Source organism: Halichoerus grypus, chromosome 6 (genome assembly GCF_964656455.1).
Source record: "Halichoerus grypus chromosome 6, mHalGry1.hap1.1, whole genome shotgun sequence".
In the NCBI taxonomy this organism is placed as follows: domain Eukaryota; kingdom Metazoa; phylum Chordata; class Mammalia; order Carnivora; family Phocidae; genus Halichoerus; species Halichoerus grypus.
This window is the reverse complement of record NC_135717.1, coordinates 140,307,181-140,325,730: the sequence shown is the minus strand read 5'-3', so window position 1 is coordinate 140,325,730 and position 18,550 is coordinate 140,307,181. Positions and strand designations below refer to the sequence as shown.

Here is an 18,550-nt window from a genome sequence, read left to right as displayed (position 1 = left end):
ATTGGGTTTTGGAACTACTAGTGATTAGACAGAAATACACTTACTACCCATTTTCATGTTATCTAATCTTTGTGTAATACTATAAGGTATTCTCTGTGTGTGTGTCTTTCTGTTCTCCCCTCACCCCTTGGTTTATTCATGTATATTGAATGACTAGGATCCTTTGGTTTTTATGGAAATGTGGGAACGGACTGCACAGACTGGAATGTCTTTAAAGGCCAAAGATACCATGAGCCAGGATCCTAGCAGGAATAGGAAATAGCTATGTATATATTTCCTACAAAGGTTTCTGGGGCATTGAATGTTGGTTTCAAAAACATTATGCTTCTGATTCAGGCAAGTATTGCCTGGGTAAGCATAATCTCAAAAATTCTTCAAGGGCATCAACAGGCAAATTCTCCAGCTGCCTTCTTCCCTGATAAAGTACAAACATACGCTAGTAGTGGTAGAAATGAAGCCATCTTTTCAAATGATGCTTAACAAAGGAACATACTTTAGCACAAGAAAATCCATTATCCATTTCTGAATCTAGAGCCTCTAGATGGTCTCCCCAAAAGTAAGATGGAATGTAAGGTATAGATACAGTTTTGTGAGGTTAAAGAGGTACCATATGTGAAACTGCTAAACAGACTGTGAAGTGCTCTGCAAATCCAAACGATATTACTGTCATTTTAGATTAACTAATAGTCGAGCATGGTTAGAAAGAAAGAAGTAATTACTATTGTCTTGGCAAGTGACTTAACCTCTCAGAGTCTTACTTTCCGCATGTGTAAGATGCAGTAATGACACCTACCTTGTAGAATCGGCAAAATTATAGATAACATGTACAGTCTGCGATACACAGAACTTGATAAAGGGCAGGAATTTCATAGATTATAGTATTTTTATTATTATAGCAGACATTTTTAACCATCCACAATTTTGGAAAAATGGAAAGAAGATATCTTTTTAAATTTTACAAATAAACCAAATACTTGCAATTCAAGCTATTTGGGATTCCACATCTTCAAAAAAATGAGAAAACACCTATAATTTTATATTTCAAGTTTCAGTGAGCATGGAGGATTTCTGAGTGGAGTTTAAGCCTTTGAAGAATAAGGGGTGCATTGGAATGTCTGGAAAAATAAAACAAGGAGGAGAAGAAAAAAGCATAACAGAGAAAACAAAGCTCTTTTATGGCAGCAGCCCTGGACAAGTGGGTGATTTTCAGAATGATAATAAGCACTCACCACCCCATGCTCGGGGCTGCTCCAACTTCACGCGCAGTGGGGAACCTTCTTTGTCCTTCAATATCAAATTGTACATGCAAGTTATTTGTAACAGAACATTGAAAAGTCAATGGAGTCAAACCTGGTAGGCAGCTACTGTCAGAAAACATCTGAATCAGTAGGACACTATCAGAATAGTCTTTCCCAAGCAAAACACAAAACTGTATTAACCAAAAGCATGACAGCACTGTGAAATTTCCTCACTGTGGTAACTTAAAGCAACATAGACCTTGGGAAGCAGGTTTTGGTGCCTCACCAACAGGCCAGGAAATAACAACAAAATGTTATGGCTCATACTATTTAGCATAACCTAAGAGACATGGAAAACCAGCATGGCAGTAAGTCGTATAAGATCACTACGGAATGCCCTTTCCTTTGTAAACTTTTTCAGGCAATGTTAAGCTACGTCCACCTGCTGGCTTCCAAGTATTTCTTAACATCATACTATTGTATTTAATTTTAGAATGTCCATTCATCCCATTGAAATGTGAATTACTCTACAGTAGAGACAGTGTGAGGTGGCAGAAAGCAACAGTCCTGCCTCTAGAAGTCCTAATCTCAAAATCCAATTCTCACACTTACTGTGAAAATCACTTACTCTTTCTGATCCTCAGATTCCCTATCTGTAGAATGGGGATAAAGCTTGTCTGTTAGAAGACATATACAAATATATATACATATGTATGTGTGTGTATCTTACATTCAACAGATGCTAGCTATAGAATTATTAGTAAGCATACAAGGAATGTTTGTTGAAAATATGAAGGTATTGATTGAAGATTCATCCAGTACATGTTGGGGGATAATATTTCATGATGCAGATGAGAAATTAAATGGCAGTATTAGAAAAGTTGAAGGCTATAAATTTGTGTTTCCATTTTGAACCAACAATTCCCTCCTTATTATTCTATTTTTTTTTTTTTAGAGAAAAGGCAATTTAAAAATACCTCTAGCTTCGCAAATCTTCTAAAGGTCAGTCAGTATATAAAAACATCAGATAATTAAGTGAAGACAGGCTAATTCTAGTCTGAGCAGTTAAAATGTGGCATATTTATGACTCAGAAACCCTAAATTACCTTAAACTCCTCTATGTCTTTTACTGATTGCCTATACTGAATTAGTTTTCTGTGGTTGATTTTAGAGTTTATGATATAAAAAGAGAAATGTCCTAGAAGCCACAAACTTACTGCATTTTTATATTTGCATCTTTAATTAGGCAAAAAAAATCCACTTAAAACAACTAGATTATTCAATAAATTATAGATAAATGGATAAACAAAATGTAGTATATACATCCAAAGGAATTACTGAGCCTTAAATGGAAGGAGATTCTGACACATGCTACAACATTGAAGATATTATGCTAAGTGAAATAAGTCAGACACAGAATACTCTATGATTCCACTTATATGAGGTATCTAGCATAGTCAAATTCATGGAGTCAGAAAGTGGTATAGTGATTTCCAGGCAGTGGAGAGAGGGAATGGGGAGTTATTATTTAATAGATATGGAATTTTAGTTTGGAAAGATGAAGAAGTTCTGGGGGTAGATGTTGGTAATAATTGTACAACAGTGTGAATGTACTTTTTTGTGTGAATGTACTTAATACCACTGAACTGTACACTTAGAAATGGCTAAAACAGTAAATCTTATGTATATTTTATCACAATTTTAAAAAGGTCAAAAATAAATTATAGATTTGTCTAAGGCTAAAGCTATAGCTCCTGAAAGTAAAAGCTTACTGTAATGGAGTGTTTGGGGAGGTAGATAAAGCTAGCTTTAAGTGAGGATAAGTAAGAGAAGAGAGAACTTTGGATAAAGCCGGCACTATGAAAGATCTGGGTTAAAAAGTCATCACTTTGGTTCAACTGGCCTTGAGCAACTACTCTGTGCCAGGGTCTGGGATAAAAAGATGATTTGCCTACCATTCTGAGGGATTTCACCCCTCATGCAAAGAGAAACTCTTCAAACATCATTTTGGTGTAAGTCTGAGAAATTTGTGTGTCTAAGAGGAGAAGTTTTAGCATTACATAGACCTAAGTCTAAATCAGGCTCAAAAATGATAAGCTATGTTACCTTGAGGAATTTAGTTTGCTTCTCAGAATCCCTCATTTATGAAATATGAATATAAACTTCTCAGAGAGATTACATGTAAGGCATTCAGGAGGAAGTAAGTGTCAGTTCCTAATGGTCACTGCCGTGTGGTAGTACTAGGACAGAGGTACGGGCTGCTTGGGGCTGCCTGACAAAGCCGGCAAAATCAGGTGCTACAGGCTGGTCTGGCCTCACTGTGCCACCTCCATAATTGTTGATGCCAGCCCAGAGAGAGCACAGCATTTGTCTGAGCAACACTAGTAGGTGATTATTGAAAGCATATATTTAAGGGCACCCGGATGGCTCCGTCATTTAAGTGTCTGCCTTTGGCTCAGGTCATGATCTCCAGGTCCTGGGATCGAGCCCTGTGTTGGGCTCCCTGCTCAGCAGGGAGTCTGCTTCTCCCTCTCCCTCTGCCCCTCCCCACCGCTCATTCTCTCTCTCTCAAATAAATAAATAGAATCTTTAAAAAATAAAAAAAAAGAAAGCATATATTTACAACCAGTTATAATAAATACTAAAGTTCAAATTTGAAGGTGATTACCTTGATCTTAGTTGTCAAATAGGATGAATGGTACAGATGGTTGCAATGGGCTGAATGTTTGCTCCCTCCCTCCCCCCCGCCAAAACTCACACACTGAAATACTAACACCCTTGTGATGGTGTCAGGAAGTGATTAAGTCATGAAAGTGGGAGGAGCCCTCACGAATGGGATTAGTGCCCTTATAAAAGGGACCTCAGAGACCTCTCTCACCCTCTTTGCACCACGTGAGAATATAATGAGAAATCTGCAATGCGGAAGAGGGCTCCTACCAGAGCACAACCACATTTGGCACTCCAGTCTCAGATTGCCAACCTCCAGAGCTGTGAGAAGTAAATTTCTATTGTTTATAAGCCACCCAGCCTGTAATAGTTCATTATAGACTGAACTAATGAAGGTAATCGTACAAACAAAGGTATTTCCTTCATATGGAAGGGCTACTTAAATATTTACTTCATGAATTGATGCTTTTGTATTTGGGGTAAATTTATTTTAAATTAAAAAAATTAAAATGTAGATTATTTAATCGTGTACTTTAAATACATTACAAAAGAAAAAAAAAGCACAATTTCTAGCCTACTATACCTCATTGACAGAGCTTCTATCACAAGCCTCACAAAAACCCCTGGGAAAACTTGTAGGTATTAAAATAAAGGAATTCTGGGCTCCTATGTAGAGGATTGGAAGGAAATGTAAAGAGCAATGCAGGGATGCTGCATCTAGAACCTGTGTTTCCTATCCCCAAAGTATCTCCACCCATATGACCTAAGTTCATTTCAGGATCTCGCACTGCCGAAAATCTCTTGTCATTTGCTTATGAGGGGTTAGGCAGGGCAGGAAGAATGCAGGGCTGGTGTAAATGCTTTGACTCTGTTTCTTTTTTCTTAGACATTTTCTCATACCAGTCACCCTGAGGCATTTTGATTAAGAGAAAAGTGGGGCTGGGAAATTTGAAGCCAAAGCAACTTTGAAGAAATGGCAGCTAGAGACTCTCCGGTGGGAAGCAGAATCATATCAGGAAACAGGCAAAGGTTAGAAAGAGATAAGTCAGTGTGGAAAACCAGTTGAACTTACTGTCCACATTTTGGACAGGTCAACTGAGTATCAGCAAAAATGAAGAAACATTTTGCCCCTGTCTTCCTCTCACTCATCCAGTCCCATCCCCAAGCCTGAAAATACCATGATTCAGTGCAGACTGTGGGTTTTCATGGGTTTGTTTGTGCAAACACTCTGGGCAAATATCCATCCTATGAACTGGAAAGAAAAACATCTTAAAATGTATCTTGTTCCATAACTCCTTCATAGGTTGAGGACTGCCTGTATTTTCTCTATTATTTTCATTGTCTAAATGACAAATTTGGCTTTGCCTTTGTAAAACATATTGATAATTGTGCAAATCTTACCATAATTGGAGGTGATGGGTACATTAATAATTACACAAATACGTAAACCCATTTTTCTAGAATTATGTTAATAGACTTAATTCAGATAAATATTAGCACATATACAATGCTTTAAGACATAATTTGAGGGCATTAAGAAAATCTTCTCTAAAATTAGAAAAAAGTATTTTAAAGTCCAAAATGAAGGAAAATCCAAGGCTAAGTCTTTCATAGTTCAATCATTACATTCTTAATAAAAAATAAATAACTTCCCAGGAGAGGTTATAGCAAATTGTGTCTATGCTAGATGCAAACATAAAATGGATAAGCAAAAACCCTGAGCAACCTGCAAAACTGGTGCTAAGAATTATTTCTTACAAGACATTTCAGACTATTGAAAATTCAGATAATACTGCTTTGGGGGTCATTGAGGTAGCAAAACAAATGCATTTGGAGCATTCTTTTGGAGACATTATTTCCTTATTCTGAAACATTTTGTACCAATTCATAAACACAGGCTTTGCCAGGATTCTTTTGGAAGTGGAAAATAATAGCAGGGTTAAGAAATTTATATTAAGCATAATAACGGGTAATAACGGGACATAAGTTGCTCAAATGTACAATGGGACATATGCTGAACCAGATTTTTTTTGTAATTTAGAGTAGAAAACTGTCTGCAGTTTATGTAAGGATTAAATTTGAAAGAGGAGAAAAATGACAAGATATTTACCGCAAATTACATTTGCGGACATAGAAATGATTATTACTAAGATTGGGATATACTTATCTTTAGAGGCAGAACAAGATTTGACATTAAAAGAGGGAGTGGTATTACTACTGATATTCCATGTCAGTAGTATAAAGAGAATTTTTATGGTATTTGCAAAAGAATGACTAAACAACAAAGACAATTAATAGATATAAAATTAACAGAAAAATACTTGAAGTACTAAACTGAAGAGAAAATTCATAAAATATTCTTTATCATAGGGAAAACAGCAAAAAGAGCAATTTTGTTTTCTAAAATTTCCTTGGTGAAAAAATAAATTTTGTGATTTCAATTTCAGATATCATATACAAATTTTTATTTAATTTTATGAAAGAAGAATGTATCATTTTGCCATGCAATGGCATAAAACTATCCTTAATTTTAAAATGGTTTATGTAATAACATATGTTGAACATATTTTATTTCTGGAAGCCCGCTGAGCCTACAGTTCGGTTAGGTTTATTTTCTCTGGAGAAAATTACCCCATTTGTGATTCCAAAGTAAATAATTTCATGATAGGGTAGAAAGCCTTTTTGGTAACCTATACCTCATAATGCGGACTGATTCAACTTACCTATAGGGCCATGAAGACTGTCAAAATGTCTCAAGTCTTCCTTTTGACCTCTGTGAAGAGGAGTCATGCTACAGACCTTGTCTAGTTTTAGTATTTGCTTTAAGGGGGAAGAGGTCTTCAAGGAGAGGGCTCATGGTGGACCCTTCCCAGAGCATGTCTACTTCCTGCTGCATCAAAACCAAATTTCATCTTGCATTCAAGATTTCTAACCATCCTCCACATCTCTTCTTTCTTCCTTCACACTTACTTTCCTCAATTCTTTGCAGACTTGTGTATGTTTTATAATTTTAAAAGGATGCCCCCTTAATATTTCAAAGGATATATCCTTAATAACAAATATAACAAATTACTATTTGCTTATACTAACTTCTGTAATAAACTTATAATCAACATCCATGGAATTCTCATATAAACCTATAAAATATGATTTATTATCTTTATTTTTATAGATAAGGATATTGAGGAAAAGAGGTCAAATTGTCTTCCTGAGGTCATATAGTGACTACGTGGCAGAAATAGAACCTGAATGTAGCTCTTTCACCCACTGCCAACATTCTAAATTACAAAAATAAATAATGCAACCTAAAATAATGACCTGGTACAGACAAATAAGTGAATAAATCAGAATATTAGAGCAAATCAAAATTAGCATAAATTATTCAGATAGTTAAATCATTCATTTTGACCTTTTATTGACTTTAGACTTTACATGATATGCTTTAAAACCAACTATATGGTTTTAAATATTTCTACTTTATCTCTTTCATAACTGTACAAGTTATATTTCAGAGTCATGAGAGACGATAAAGTTTTCAGAACAAAATAAATATCAATGGGAGCATCCAAATCAGATTGTTTCTAGAAATAATGGACAGAATTCTATCAATAATATAAAGTAGCTAACTTTATTTAGTACCTACTATCAACAAAATAACACTATTTCAATCACTCATTGAAGAAATTAAAACATCCAGAGGTCTACTAAGTAGCCTTACAACCGTAGCTAATAAGTAGTGAAGCTGGAATTTGAACACAGAGTGAGTTACCATTCTTTAGTATCCTTGGAAATAACTAAGTCATGAGATCTGTTTTAGCTTTATCGTAAATAATAATCATTGTGGAAAACCCATTTTACCCAGTGCCCCAAAGAAAGTGATAAGACTGCCAATCGTTTGTTAAATAAAAACATAGTGATTCTGATCAAGATTAATCAGGTGAATATCTTAAAAAGATAGTCTATTATTGTAAGTCAAAGTACTATTATTATCTATATAAAGTGAACATTCCAGTATTTGTAGTTGTACTAAATATAAGCTACTTGATGACAGAGGCTGTGCTTTGTTTACTCCTCGATCTCCAACACTTGGGAAAATGTATATAGTAGGTACTCAATAGCAACTATTAAATAAAGAATAAAGAATAAATAAAAGAATTTCCAATATAGTACCGAAGACTTAAAGGAAATAAGTCCAGACAATGTAGTAAGCATAAAATATCGAGGAAGCACAAATTGTGAGCATCCATTTTGTGGTAATAACTTTTATAAACAAAATAAATATAATTCTGTTCCTGTAGGTGACCTTTTATACTTATGCCTATTATCCATTTCAACTTTGTTTCACTTTTTTATCTAAAGATAGTTGTCTTAAATAATTAAATTCTCCTACTGTGGTTTAATTTTAGCATCTGAAGAAAAAATCTGCATGATTCAATTTAATGTTTATTGATAAGTGATAAAGAAAAGTACATCAAATATTTTACATAGACCAATGTACATCAAATATTTTACATAGACCAATGACACTTTAAAAAGATCTATTCTTTACTTTTATCTCTTCTCACCAGACCATCATTCGTATAGGAAAATGCACTATGCCTTGCCTTCACCAGTTGTGATGTGTTTAGTTAAAAGTGATAACCTGGAAAGGGATAATCAGACCTGAGGTCAAATGGTAATTCTGCTGCTTACTAATTAGTCTAACTTTATAAAGCTTTCATTTCTCATTTTCACTTATCTACCAAACTGTGATAACTTTGGAAGTGTTCTTTTGATAATTAAATGAAATATGATTAGTAGAGCATCTGACATAGACAAAGAACCCCAAAAATGTACCCCTTCCTTTCCTAACTCTCCTTCTTTTATATAAGAACTCATCTTAGGCCTATGGGTGAAAAAGCTAATCAGGATGAAGGGTAAATTATAAATTCAAGGAAAGGGAACATTTTTTTTCTGGAGGACCATTATTGTCTATAACAGACAGCAATCAACAATTTTGGTTTCATCATCAACACACTGTTGTAAAATAATATATTGGATTCCCAAAACAGCAAAGGCAAATTTTCATAGAAAAGGAAGTTCTTTTTACAGTAATAAAAGGTTTTCCGTAATCATATAATAGCCAAAATTTGTAATTAAACATCATTATACTCATTATCTAATTTGATCTCAGAAAGTCTTGGGAAGTAGACTTGACATTTTTTTTTTCCATTAGCCAGATAAGAAAACAGAGAATCAAAGAGGTAATTGCTTAACTATTGTTGATGGCAGATTGTATGTATGTATTAATGTTATATATTATAATTATTATTATTATCATTATATGGTAGTTTTTTAGCTGTGTGATCTCCCTGTATGCTCCAGGACTCCTCACTATGAGAAGGGGAGTTGGGTGAGGCCAAGACTCAAACTTAGATTCTCTCTGTGTACATAATTCTTTCCACCATAAACATCATTCTAATGAGTTGTATCAAAATATAGTTTTAGGCAGATAAGAGACAGTACATAACTGGATTAGTGTTTTGACTGAAAAAAAATTAAGTTTTGAGAACAAGCTTCTTGAACCAATCTGAGACACTCAGTTTTTACAGAAGTACTTTCAGTTAATATGGCAGAAAAAAAAAGATAGTGGGTTGTTAATTAAGCCCGAATTTTTCTTGATTCTGTCACTAGATAGGAGAGCTTCGATAAATGAGTTGACTTATCTGGCCCTTTATAAATGAGGATATTAGAGGAGGTAATGTCTGTAAAATGAACATATTACACTAGATAGATACATTTTTTTCTTAACTCCATGCTACCATTACACACACACACACACACACACACACACACACACACACCCCCTTATACTTTTTGATTATAAGAACTCATTACTTTGAAGAGAGAATGGTTTGACTAATTGAAAGTTGTGAGGGGCATTTGCAAATCATCTTTATTTACTAATGAATCACAAAACACTTTCCTAGTTAAAATCTGCTTTCTCTTAGGACACTTCTGAAAACTTCTTGTTCTATTTGGTATGCCAGGAAAGAGAGATTGTTAATAATAATCATGCTTTGAGTAAAAACATCAACTCCCAGTAGTATTTAAAGAGGTTTAGTAGATCTAAGATAATGTGAATAGTTTCTGAGAAGCATGCCTGGGCATCTGAATTTTTTTTAATGCATCCTCTTTATTATTATTATTATTCAGTGTATTCATTCTATAGAGAACTGACCCTTAGAGTACCCTAAAAGTACCACTGAGTGTTCAGTCATCCAGGAGAAAATTACAATTTTAAAATACAATTTTCAATGGTCCTTTCCTTATTTTTCTTATCTTTCTTAAGCACAAAAACTTTTGTGAAATATAAGTGCAATGTGCTTTAAAGATCATTAGTAATATTCTAATCTATTACCAAATCGTCCTTAAGCTATGGGCTTCGAGGCAAAATTATAGGTGTGCATGGCTTCCCTATGCTAAAATTTTTTTAATTAATAAGGCTTGATTTAAATACAAATCGTACAAACTTATTATTCATGAGCTTGCAACACAGACACATATTCTATAAAGACAAGGAAAAATAGTCACTGCATTATCCAGTGTCTTCACTTTATATCATACTTCATGTTATGTACTGACACACCTAATTCATGAACTCTTTGGAAGATAGGACCTATATTAAGACACTTGTAATGTTTTGACAATATCATTTTAATTCAGAGTATTTCTTTTTGTAAATATTTTATGAAATCATTAAGGCATAAACTACACTTTTTAAATTTGGGCTTGAGTCAGTCATTTTTCCTTACAGTTATTTATGAGTCATTTAGCATGTCCTTGTTAAATAAAAGACAAAGGCTAAAAGGAAAAGCTACTACAAAGCACAAAACACACCAAGAAAATGCATGATTTCTTCCTTGGAAATATGTATGTTATTTTCTCTAAGATTATTCCAATTGAGCAGAAGACCTCATTAGTTGAATCAATTCTCTCCAAAGGATGCCATGCTAAATCCTGTTTTAATATAATTGTGAAAAGTACATTTCAAATCAAGCAACTTATTTAAGTCACACCTGAATAATAGACAAAATCACTTAAGGATAGATCAGAAAAACAGCCACTGATGGCTGTTCACAGTGAAATTATAAGATGAATAAGAAATTGTGAAGGGCTATGGTAGATATTATCTGGTTCTTGTATAAAGAATGTAAAACAAATATGTATGATTCTGTCATTCAAAAATTCAACATGGAAGTGAATTTGCAGACTCATTTCAAGACAATCATGGCATTATAGTGATATAACATGGTTCATCAACATGGACTTTTCCATCTTTATTATTTTTGATATTCACGTATCTAAAATTTATAATTGTTTGCACCTAGGAAATCATTTTAATATTACCAATTCTACCATAAGGAATGGCATCAAAAATTTTAACTTTGTTTCACAAAAACATATTTAGGAAAACAATTATTACTATCAATTAATTGCTATGTAAAGATATACATGTCGTAGTTAAGTTGTGAGAAGATTAGAAAGAAATGTACTAATGAGATTAAACTATAGATTTAAATCCTACAGATGTTGGCCATTTTTCTTGATAATTCTAATTTAATGACTATAAACAAAATAAGCATCTTGATTCTGTTTCAAATTTTGTTCAAAATGAATAAATTTTCTAGCACACACAGAGAACATGAGACACTTTGATTAAATTTTACTTATTTTTTTCTTCTTTAGAATTTAAAATGATATGATGCTAGTCAAAAGATATGGTGGAATCAACATAAACATTTCTGCCACATAGATGTATCACAAGGATTACCTTGGCCTCTTATTTAAGAGGATTATAGGATAAATGATTTTCAGTTTACTCCAGTAAATTGGGATTAAGTTTTAGAAGGCTCCATTTGCTTACTGTATTAATCTCTTATCTTAGAAAATAGAAAGGCAAATGTTTCTGTAAAAGAAATTTGTAAGACCCTCTCATTTTATAGGAGCCCTAGTAATATTATTGTATCATGAAAGTACTTACTGTTCTGTTAGGAATTCTGGGGTATTTTGTTCTTTCAGATTCTTTTTCTCTAAAAGGAAAACAACATAGGTACTGTTAGTTGACTGCATAGTTCAGTATCATTTCAGAATGTCATAATTATAACTGATTAATTTTATTATGTAATATTTCTACTTAGAAATACAATAAAATGTCATGTAGGTTTAGCATATATAGTATATGATAGATAAACAGGGATTTTAAAGTTGGTTTGAAGGGCTAGAGATGAAGATTCTGTGAGTAGTTTATGCACTGATTTTTGTGAAAAGTTAATTATGCTTCCTTCTTGAAAAATGAAATAATACTAATCTAGGTAGACATTGTTAGAGAATATTACATTATTAAAAAAGAATCATATAATTATTAATCAATTAATTGCCTGGTGCTATATTTAGTATTGATATGATTATAGTTCACCCTTGAACAATGTGGGGGTGAAGGGCACCGACCCCCTTTCAATCAGAAATCCTTGTATAACTTCTGACTCCCACCAAACTTGACTACTAACAGCCTACTGTTGACAAGAAGCCTTCCTGATAACATAAACAGTCGATTAACATATATTTTGTATATTATATCCTGCATTCTTAGAATAAAGTAAGCTAGAGAAAAGAAAATGTTAAGAAAATACATCGACAGTACAGTAGTGTGTATGTGTGTGTGTGTGTGTGTGTGTGTGCGTGTGTGTGTGTATCCACAGATTTAAGTGGACTTTGCAGTTCAAACCCATGTTGTTCAAGGGTCAAGTATATATATATATATATATCCCCCATCAGGGGTAAAGAGAAAAATAATCTTATATCACTGCATTAAAAAAAAAGAAGTACAACTTCTAGTTTAGGGAGTAAGAAAATGAAATCCTTCCCGAGTCAATATCAGGAATTGCTTTAATGTAATAAAGATGTCAAGAATTTCTGATTTGATTTGACAAGTTAGCAACTCACAAATGAAAATTTCACAGTACTAGAGACAAGTACCTTTTTATATAAGTTCTCATCAGTTTTAGTCTTCAAAAAATTTAGGTAGAATGAAAACCAAGAAAGAATGAAATATTTAGAAACAGGTTCATAATAGGGATGTTACTCTGTTTTTAAGAGTTCTTACAGTGTCTAGGTTCAGCAGAACTACACAAATATTATAATGCTACCAGCTCTGGCAGTTGGCTCATATAGGTACTCAGCGTGAAAGATCTGAAGTGACAGCTATATTTCCAAAACTGCATTTACTGCATCTGTTCAATGGTTAAGCCTCCGAGGTCTGCTTTCATTTTATTTCTGCTTGAAACTCAACTGTTTTCTAGTAAAAAGCCATTAGAAAGAGCATTGTAAAAATGCATTTAGATTTGCCTGGCTGACTCTTAAAATACGACTTTGAGCTACAATTAATTTTAGATAAGATTTCTATATATAGTTTCCGTGTACTGACACTTTTTTTATTAAAACAAAAACTACAACCAAATTCTACGAGTGCACATACTAAGGAATCAGAGTGACATAGAGCTCTTTACAAGAAACAATGGGGGTGAGGGCGCCTGCTGGAATAAATGAAGGTTTTCTACTAAAAAACTCAGAGAATATTTGACATTGTATGTATTGTCCATTAAGACTTACAAGGGTTGGCTTCCCAAAGGGATACAGTGAAAGGATTAAACAATTTTTGTGACTTACGAGTCATCTGCAGGGATTTGATTTCATTTTGGTTTTGCACGCACATCTATCACAAGGATGAATGGGCAAGCCTGTTCTACTGTAAGGGACAAACAGCTATTTTACTTTCAATCTATGCACTGAATATGGATGTGCATCCTATTTTTCTGGTAGCTAATTTCTCTCTCTTGCATGTATAAACATCTCTATTTTAGAAGAAAAAAGTGAAAATAGCACAGGATGATTTTGCACTTTCCACCAACTATCTGGCTTTTCAATAACGTAATTGGTATCAGTAGGTCTGATTCAGACAGTTTCCTGGTATTGAGACTTGGTACTTTCATGTGCTTATATGATACTTCAAGAAATGTGAATCTTTTAAGGTAGATTTATGTATTTTTCACAAAACAGTATGAGCATTCATACTCAATAAATCTGATGACACTTTCATGTTTTTTAATGCAGTTTTAGAAGCAGGCCTGACATGGAGAATAAAGAAAATAACTGAGACTTAGGGATTACTTTTGCTTGACGACAGCTAGAAATTAAACTGCTGTACCTTGTGGCCCTAATCATAATTCTATTTACAGAATTAAGCAAAACACTGTATGCTTTAGGCATAAATATTGCAAATCCTTGACTTGTTTTGTGGGAGGAGGGCACTTTTGTATTCATTTTAATGATGAATATTTTAAAACGCACAGCTGTATTTTTTGCAAAAGGACTGTTTCAAGGATGACAAATAGCTAATGTTAATATCCAAACTTTGTTTAAAATATCTCAAATATTTCATTTTGATGAAAATATTGGTTTTAATGGAACTTTTACTAACATATCACTAACCTAAATATTTATTTAGGGTTGGATTTAAAGTATGCACTGTGAACCCTTGCAACATGGCCGTTTGTAAACATTATTCCTTTGCCCCAGGTCAACTGGGATGGCATCAAAATCCTTATCCCATGTTTTAAATCTCAAAACTGCAAATTATGGATAAACTCAGAGATCTTTTTCTTGGGCTTCTTCCTACTGAAATGCCAAAACCTGTGGTTAGAACATAGTTAAAAAGTTGATGTGTCATTTCCTCAACACAGATATCATTAATCCTAAGGGATTTTGTTAGACATCTTTTGGCTTAAATTATTATTCTTGGAAGAGCAGTCAGCAAGCAGAGATTACTTTAAAAAGAAACACTATCCAGGGCATTAGTGACTGAGTGTAAGATTTTAAACACTAAAATAAAGCATTGCATGACACTTAAATGTATCACATGATTCTAGATTAGATCCTGGACAAATCGACAAAAACGATTAGCTATAAAGAACAATATTGTGACAGTAGATGCAATTTGACAATGGGCTATGAATTAGACAATGGTTTTACATCAGTGGTATATTGTCTGTGTTTGATAACTATTCTGTGTAAAAAAATGTCCTGTTCTTAGGAATTATACTGAAATATACACTAAAATACTTGGGATAAGGCACACCAGGTCTCCAACTAATCCTAAATGGTTAGGAAAAATATATGAACTGTGTATATATATACACATATATAATAGTATAGATATATATAATATATATAATATATATAATAATATAGACAGAGAAAATGACACAGAACAAAATCTTAACAGCTGGTTTACCTAGGTAAAGGACATATGAGAACTTCTATCCTTGCAACTTTTTTTGAGAGTTTTCATGAAAGAGTTCATTATCAATAAAGAGCTTATAAAACTACTCTTAAAAAATAAAAATAAAGTGCCATTTTTCAGTATCTTTACAAAATATTTCACTGAACTGTGGCTATTTTATTTTGTTCATTAAGCACAAGATCATTTCATTCTATGTGTAACTGTAAAAGATAGTGACATTTATCTGGAAAATGGAGAGTATTAGGCAATAAAAGAAAGGTAATGCATCAATTAATAGAGTAAACAAATGTTCTATAAATAAATGCAGTCACTATTGGTACCTATGGTGCTGCTGGTAGGAATGGTAGGAAGTCAATAACACAGAATATGGACTTTTCTTGAAAGGTAGAAGGACAAAATATTTTGCCCCATATTGAGGACAAAGGAATGTTTCTATTTTTTCTTTTTTGTGTCTAACCATTGACATCCATTTAGGAGGTTTAATTTTACAAGCCTGTCCTCATTATGATAGAAGCAAATGTTTACCAACACAGATTGGAAAAGGTGGACAGGGATAAAGGGTCTACTCATTTTTCTGTTGTGATACTTTATTACACAAGTCGAAACATGTGAAAACATTTGTTGGCAGTCAGTTACAATAATGACATATTGGGTTCAACCATGTTTAACATTTTCATTATATTCAAAATAATTATTTGAGAATGGGGGGCCGATAATGAGGCAGAATGGTTCTAAGTCAGGAGAGCCAGTTCATATCTTGAAAAGGAGGATGGGAATTAATTAAATGAGAAGCTTGGGGAAGTTAATTGGGAATGAGTAAAGATAAGGACACCATCAAAGCATGAAGAAATAAAACTATTAAAATAAAAGGAATAGCAGAAACTCACAGCACACCTAAGGGAGAATGAATCCCGTAGAATCGGGAGTGTAGGGGAGCAGAATTATGCCTTTGGGGGCCCCTATTGGCTTCCAACCCCTAGAATACTGCCTGCCACATGAATAAATGTTTGCTGAATGAATAATTATATATTGACAAAAGCAAAATTTAGTGTATTATATTCCTAGTCTGCTTCTGCCTCTAATGTGTGACTTTAGACAAATCACTTAATCTAATTCTATCAGCTGTGAAATGAGACAGTGGGAAAAGGTGATTCTCCAAGGTGCCTTCCAGATCTAAATATTTCTGTATATGGTTCTGTTTATTAAAATGGGCAACTGTGAACATTTTCGTAGAAGAGAATAGCCTTATATGAGTTTTAAATGAAGAGAAATGGGGAGAAATAGAGAAGAGGAATGAAAGAGCAATACATTGATTCAAGTAATGGAAAATAAATCCCATTGAAAGCGACTTTAATATAGAAGAGAGACTGCAGGTGATTTATGGTTTTGATGTTAGAAGTGACATTTGTGTGTACTATTGATACAGGCAAGCAGATGCAGAGATCTTTGCCTGTTCTTTTTATTATCCAAGTGATTGTACACACTCCTTGCTTCCACCTTGAGAGTCCTCAAGTAAACAGAAGTGGAGAGCGTTCAAAAGAAGCCATAAATGGCAGAAGTTTATATACGTGATATTTATCACAAGGTCATAGAATTAGGACTGCCCATCGTAGAGAAAAGAAAGCTGAAGTAACTCTTAGGATCTATATTTAATTCCATGAAGAGCTATTTAATTCAAGATCCACCAGGCGCAATTGCTTATACCTCCATGAAGCCTTCAATAATTAACACTGGTTTCCTCATGCATTTTCCTTTCTACAAGCTTGTTGAGCATCACATTCTATAAGACATAATTTAGCTTTCACTTCTATGTGATCTCATTATTTTCCTCAGTTCCATCTATGCTGATTTTGAATTGACATCTGGAGGTGGCCATGGGCTTTGCATTTGGGTTTCCCTAAAATAAGGTGCTTCCTAAAATGAGTTAGGTGCTCAGTAAACACTTGTCAGTGGATGGAGATGGGCATGATACACTTTGAGGTCAGAATATGAACTGGAATGCTGATTGGCAGCTACCAAAAATGACTTCTTGGACATCAAGCATGGTTGGTGATCCTGGGACTTCTGTGAAGCCCCAACCTTGTTTTCTTCTCATCAGCCTATTTCCCTGGCCATTTTGGGGAAGAAGTGTTAAAGACCTATCATGGGGATGAAAGGCACACCGTTCTTTAAATAGAAAGGTCTAGTTGAATAGCCTTAAGGACATGGGAAGCTATGACCTGAAATAAGCTTGTCATTTGAGTCTGATCCACAGAAGAGGTGAGCAGGTACCACTTTCTCACTTTGTCAGACCAGAGCAGAATATTTCTTATAATTGTGTTTCAAATTAAGACCACTGATTGCAGTACCCCTATAAGAAAGCTGGCATGTCAGTGATGGCAAAACTAGTGTCTCTGTGGGAAGGATGGGGTAGAAAAGAGGGAGGTGGAAGGTCCAAGAGAGAGAACATAAAAGAACCAGACAATTTTCAGAGAGTTTTGATTTCTATACAAATTCTAGGACTCCAACAATTGGAGACTGTGAATATTTAGATAAAGTAGATACATAATTGCTGGTCTTACAAAAAGCAGAAGCCAACTAAATATCTTTACAAAGGGCTCCAAGGTAGCTATAAAAACTGCATATTTCTTACTGGGACAGAGGGCGTTGGTGAAGTGACAAGAAATTAAAATAAGTTGACTCACATTTCCCAGTCTTTGAGGTTGGGTGGGGAGAGTGTAGCAGCAATTCTATATACATATTTAAGGCTAAAGGAGAAAATTTGATTTATTTAAACCTTGGTTTGATGCAAATTCAAACCCAGCAAAGTGCGATGGAACAAATAAGTGGGATGTTGGGATAGGGTGTGAAATTATTATAGTTCTATGCTGAGAGCCTCAGCTGAGTGCCTTCAGTTCTGTGCTGAGAACTCAGCTGCTGTGCAGTGTTCTGAGTTTAGCTCAGCACCATGGGAAGGTACCAAGCTGGAAGTTCAAGGCCAGCCATGACAAAACCACAACTAAGGAGTGGTACCCGGTCTTCTCTATTTAATATCCATGTAGGGAACAATCATGGAGATAAAAAAGAAAATAAGCAATTTCTTATGTTAAACTTGTTCTCAAGACATCATCTTTATCTCTTTCTAGTTGGTAAATGTAGAGTGTACAAATAAAAACAATACACATTGGTTCATAGATATCCTGGACCTTGGCATTCCCATGAAAACTGCCCTCTTCAGAGAGTCTTTGTGGGAGGTTTTATGCCTATTTCTGGAGAAGCAGCATGATTTAAAAAAATAATTATAACTGCTATTTAATAAGCTGCA

The 18,550-nt window shown here is 34.1% G+C and overlaps 1 protein-coding gene across 2 annotated transcripts in view; it reads right to left on the bottom strand.

The window, feature by feature from the left end:
* The window catches only part of SYT1 (synaptotagmin 1), a 525,751-nt gene that overhangs the window by 324,986 nt on the left and 182,215 nt on the right, over positions 1–18,550 (bottom strand). For both annotated transcript variants that reach the window (XM_078076347.1, XM_078076348.1), the window contains exon 3: positions 11,929–11,977. The gene's annotated coding sequence lies outside the window, so the exon portion shown is untranslated. The remainder of the gene's footprint in view (positions 1–11,928; positions 11,978–18,550) is intronic.